At 45.5% G+C, this 6,000-nt stretch overlaps 1 protein-coding gene across 1 annotated transcript in view; it reads left to right on the top strand.

Annotated features, from left to right (window-relative positions):
• The first annotated feature begins 2,820 nt into the window (after positions 1-2,820).
• dchs1b (dachsous cadherin-related 1b) overlaps positions 2,821-6,000 on the top strand; it is a 251,334-nt gene continuing 248,154 nt past the window's right edge. Inside the window, exon 1 of the mRNA XM_071364983.1 lies at positions 2,821-3,620. The gene's annotated coding sequence lies outside the window, so the exon portion shown is untranslated. The remainder of the gene's footprint in view (positions 3,621-6,000) is intronic.

Here is a 6,000-nt window from a genome sequence, read left to right as displayed (position 1 = left end):
TGTAGAACAGGAGAAGAGGGGAACCAGAGTGTAAAACAGGAGAAGAGGGGAACCAGAGTGTAAAACAGGAGAAGAGGGGAACCAGAGTGTAAAACAGGAGAAGAGGGGAACCAGAGAAGAGAAGAGGGGAACCAGAGTGTAAAACAGGAGAAGAGGGGAACCAGAGTGTAAAACAGGAGAAGAGGGGAACCAGAGTGTAAAACAGGAGAAGAGGGGAACCAGAGTGTAAAACAGGAGAAGAGGGGAACCAGAGTGTAGAACAGGAGAAGAGGGGAACCAGAGTGTAAAACAGGAGAAGAGGGGAACCAGAGTGTAAAACAGGAGAAGAGGGGAACCAGAGTGTAAAACAGGAGAAGAGGGGAACCAGAGAAGAGAGGAGGGGAACCAGAGTGTAAAACAGGAGAAGAGGGGAACCAGAGTGTAAAACAGGAGAAGAGGGGAACCAGAGTGTAAAACAGGAGAAGAGGGGAACCAGAGTGTAAAACAGGAGAAGAGGGGAACCAGAGTGTAGAACAGGAGAAGAGGGGAACCAGAGTGTAAAACAGGAGAAGAGGGGAACCAGAGTGTAAAACAGGAAAAGAGGGGAACCAGAGTGTAAAACAGGAGAAGAGGGGAACCAGAGTGTAAAACAGGAGAAAAGGGGAACCAGAGTGTAAAACAGGAGAAGAGGGGAACCAGAGTGTAAAACAGGAGAAGGGGGGAACCAGAGTGTAAAACAGGAGAAGAGGGGAACCAGAGTGTAAAACAGGAGAAGAGGGGAACCAGAGCGTAGAACAGGAGAAGAGGGGAACCAGAGTGTAAAACAGGAGAAGAGGGGAACCAGAGTATAAAAGGCCCTGGGTTTATCCACTTGACTTCTGTTTCTGTTGGGCTTGCTGCACCCAAAGAGTTAATCTATGTTCATGAGAACATACTGACTTAAGCTACAACCACCACCAAAAGTTTTACAGGAGAGCTGGGATTGGCCAGACAGTGGACAGGAGAGAGCTGGGATTGGCCAGACAGTAGACAGGAGAGAGCTGGGATTGGCCAGACAGTATACAGGAGAGAGCTGGGATTGACCAGACAGTATACAGGAGAGAGCTGGGATTGGCCAGACAGTATACAGGAGAGTGCTGGGATTGACCAGACAGTATACAGGAGAGAGCTGGGATTGGCCAGACAGTATACAGGAGGGTGCTGGGATTGACCAGACAGTATACAGGAGAGAGCTGGGATTGGCCAGACAGTATACAGGAGAGAGGTGGGCTTGGCCAGACAGTATACCGGAGAGAGCTGGGATTGGCCAGACAGTGGACAGGAGAGAGCTGGGATTGGCCAGACAGCATACAGGAGAGAGCTGGGATTGGCCAGACAGCATACAGGAGAGAGCTGGGATTGGCCAGACAGTATACAGGATAGAACTGGGATTGGCCAGACAGTATACAAGAAAGAGCTGGGATTGGCCAGACAGTATACAGGAGAGAGGTGGGCTTGGCCAGACAGTATACAGGAGAGAGCTGGGATTGGCCAGACAGTATACAGGAGAGAGCTGGGATTGGCCAGACAGCATACAGAAGAGCTGGGATTGGCCAGACAGCATACAGGATAGAGCTGTGATTGGCCAGACAGTAGACAAGAGAGAGGTGGGCTTGGCCAGACAGTATACAGGAGAGCTGGGATTGGCCAGACAGTATACAGGAGAGAGCTGGGATTGGCCAGACAGTAGACAGGAGAGAGCTGGGCTTGGCCAGACAGTAGACAGGAGAGAGCTGGGATTGGCCAGACAGTAAATAGGAGAGAGCTGGGATTGGCCAGACAGTATACTTGGATTAGCTAACACATCATGCACATCATTTTAATGCTGTGTGATGTAAACAGGTTATATTCTAATGATGTGTGATGTAAACAGGTTATATTCTAATGATGTGTGATGTAAACAGGTTATATTCTAATGATGTGTGATGTAAACAGGTTATATTCTAATGATGTGTGATGTAAACAGGTTATATTCTAATGATGTGTGATGTAAACAGGTTATATTCTAATGATGTGTGATGTAAACAGGTTATATTCTAATGCTGTGTGATGTAAACAGGTTATATTCTAATGATGTGTGATGTAAACAGGTTATATTCTAATGATGTGTGATGTAAACAGGTTACATTCTAATACTGTGTGATGTAAACAGGTTATATTCTAATGATGTGTGATTTAAACAGGTTATATTCTAATGCTGTGTGATGTAAACAGGTTATATTCTAATGATGTGTGATGTAAACAGGTTATATTCTAATGATGTGTGATGTAAACAGGTTATATTCTAATGATGTGTGATGTAAACAGGTTATATTCTAATGCTGTGTGATGTAAACAGGTTATATTCTAATGATGTGTGATGTAAGCAGGTTATATTCTAATGCTGTGTGATGTAAACAGGTTATATTCTAATGATGTGTGATGTAAACAGGTTATATTCTAATGCTGTGTGATGTAAACAGGTTATATTCTAATGCTGTGTGATGTAAACAGGTTATATTCTAATGATGTGTGATGGGTAAAGTATCTCATGTTTTGGTTTATGGTCTCATGTTGTAATTAATGGGGTCCTATATCTATGGCTCTGAGAGCCAGCTAATCAATCCAATGACAGTTCCAATTGTAATCATTATTAACATAACGATCAGCTGACTCGGATGCAACCCGGGGAAAGGCACGCGCTCCTTTGTCTGAATTTAAACGGAAAACCACTTCCGTTCAGCGGAGCTGGGGGGCACCAAACCCCAATATTTTCTCTCTCTTTCCTTTCTCAGCGCGCTCTCTCTCTCTGCTCTCTGCTCTACTCTTTTTCCTTCGCTCGCCGTTTTGTGCAGCTCCCCACGTGTCGAATAAATTAGCAACCCAAATTGGAGGAAAAAAAGAGGAGGAGAGGGAGAAGAGAGGAGAGAGGGAGGGATTTGAGCCTGGTGTCGGTGTACGGTTTCATTCGGAGGTGCCACTACTGCGGTGTCCTCTGAGCGCGCGGGCTCTGTTCTACTGGATGCTGAGAGAGTCGCACAGAAAGAGAGAGATAGAGAGAGAGAGAGGGAAACATATGTTTCCCATGCCAATAAAGCCCTTAAATATAATTCAAATTAAATTGAATTGAGAGGAAGAGCAAAGAGTGAGAGAGAGAGAGAGAGCGAAGAGCCGACTGTGGGGTACAGAAGCGCAGTTCTCACCACTAAGCCAACAGCTGAGAGTGAACCGAAGAGAGGAGAGGAACCATATTCTGACTGAGAAAACCAGCTCACCTCACCTGCCACTGGAGAAGAACGGAATGCTATCCCTTTCTGGAGGTGTAGCCTAATAAGCAGCACTAGCGGGATATTGCCTAATCACTGAACACGGAAATATTTCGTTTCTTTCTCCATGGTGGATATTATGTAGAGCGGAGAAAGCAGAGAGCAGCAGTCTTGGGTTTATTAATTATTTTTTCTTCCTCTGTGGATTGTGAGTCTGTGTGTTTGGGTCGTCAGGGGAATAGGGGAGCAGTGCACTGCATACTGATCTGGTTTTGGGAAGAATAAAGGAATACCGGGATTTAACGGGACCGGGAGCGCACGGCCAGAACAGCGAAGCTTCAGCGGGTTCAGATGCATGTAAGTCACCTTCCCTCTCTCTGTCTCTTTCTCTCTCTATGTCTCTCTCTTTCTCTCTCTCTCTCTCCCTCTCTCTGTCTCTGTCTCTGTCTCTTTCTCAATTCAATTCTTCCTCTCTCTCTCTCTCTCTCTCTCTCTCTCTCTCTCTCTCGCTCTGTCCCTTTCTCTCTCTCTCTCTTTCTCTCTTTCTCTCTCTCTCTCTGTGTGTGCGTCTCCACGCCGAGCAGCGGCAATTGTGCTGTCATGTGGCCGACCTGTTTTGTGCGTTCTCAATATCATTCATTCACAATTTTTGTGTGCAGAGCTGTGCATTGAAATGTACCGGTAAATCCGGTGTGGATTACATATCACTGCATCCAGTAGCTGGGGGAGCAGACGGTGCCCTGTAGTGGGGGATAAGGAGCCTCTGTCGCGACTGCAGAGTGCAGACGGCTTGACAATGGAGTCCGCCAGTCGTGAGAGAGAGAGAGAGAGAGAGAGAGAGAGAGAGAGAGAGAGAGAGAGAGAGAGAGAGAGAGAGAGAGAGAGAGAGAGAGAGAGAGAGAGAGAGAGAGAGAGAGAGAGAGAGAGAGATAGGGAGAGCCCGGCTGCTGCTGTGAAGATTATTCAGCCGGCAGCATACCCCCATGATTATCGATCTCTTCATAACCAAACCTACCAGGGAAACAAACGTTTAATAAATGTACTGACACATTTAGCATAATGCTTTGAGATATGGTTGACATTTTTCATAATGCAATTCTAGCTAGATTCATTGTGTAATTGAAATGATTGAAAGTAGGCTCTTTCTGAAATGCATACTCCTCCTGAGAAGGGAAGATTTGATGTAATAGACATTGATTGACAGGAGTGATGTTTCCCCATCAGGACAAGCTACTGAGATATTTTCATTGGAGCCTGTCAGGGTAGAGTTACATGACAGCAGGATGGAAGGACCTATTAAAGCACCAAACCACCATGCTTTTTTTTTTGTCTAACCCTCACTGTGGTTCGCCTATCTGCAGTGAAACGCTATCCACAGATCTCCTTCTCTCTGCCTAAGAAAAAACTGCTCTTTGTCCGTTAGCTGTTAACGTAGGCTACCGTTACCCTGTTACGTTATACCGGCTGCTCTAACTTCACGGGTCCGGTCTCCAGTCTCTGCAGAGAGAGAGAGAGAGAGAGAAGACCGGTTCGGGGCCCGGTGACGGATCGGTTTCTCTCAGAGAAGCAAGGCGTGCGAAGCACCCGGCTGTAAACTGAGTCATGTTGTAATGTGAACAGCATGTGATGGTTCTAGCTGGGTTCAGGTGATCTGTCTGTGAGTTGATGGTTTAAACACAGCAAGTTGTAATTGCCAGCGCGCACACACACACACACACACACACACACACACACACACACACACACACACACACACACACACACACACACACACACACACACACACACACACACACACACGCTCAGCGGTGAGTAGGGATGGGCATTTGAAATGCTTTGATTGTTCGAGTACTCAAATAAATAAAACATTTATCACAAGGCCTGCACAAGGAGAGAAAAAATAATGTACACATTTACTTTTTTTTACTGACTTTGTAGTCCCCATGGGGAAATGATGTTGCAGTATCACGTACACATTTAAAGTGGTGTTTAAATACCAATTATCTATAGGTATTTACATCTATAGGTCTATGCATCTATACATCTATACATCTATAGGTACATTTATCTATAGCTCTATGCTAACAGTGCGCAACAAGTGCCTAATTCATCATAATAATTACAGAAAACAAATCCTCATCGCTAAACTCCCTCATTTATTGTATATTTAGTGAATAAAAAAGCGAGTGCTATTTGAAGATTGATTTAATTGTAACCGTAATATCAACTGGTTATATTATATTGTGGAACACAATCTTCAAAATGTGGAGCTTGTAGAAACCTATTATCAGGATGCAGGAGAAGACCCAGATGCAGACAGTTTGAATAACAGATGTTTATTAACAAAACAGACGAACAACAGGTCAAGGGCAGGCAGAGGTCAGTAATCCAGGGCAGAGTCAGTTAGGTACAGTACGGAAGGCAGGCTCAGGGTCAGGGCAGGCAGAATGGTCAAAACCGGAAGAACTAGAAAACAGGGACTGGAGAGAACAGGAGTAGGGGGAAAAAACTTGCCGTTTGGCTTGACGAGACAAGACGAACTGGCAACAGACTAACAGAAAATACAGGTATAAATGCTCAGGGGATAATGGGTAAAATGGGCGACACCTGGAGGGGGTTGGAGACAAGCACAAAAACAGGCGAAACAGAACAGGGTGTGACAGTAACTCCCCCTCTAGGGGTGCCAACCTGGCATCCTACTTGGGCACATACCTGGTTGATGGCAGTGGAATTCGGC

Source organism: Salvelinus alpinus, chromosome 24 (assembly GCF_045679555.1).
Source record: "Salvelinus alpinus chromosome 24, SLU_Salpinus.1, whole genome shotgun sequence".
NCBI lineage: Eukaryota > Metazoa > Chordata > Actinopteri > Salmoniformes > Salmonidae > Salvelinus > Salvelinus alpinus.
This window is presented reverse-complemented; position numbering and strand designations above follow the sequence as displayed.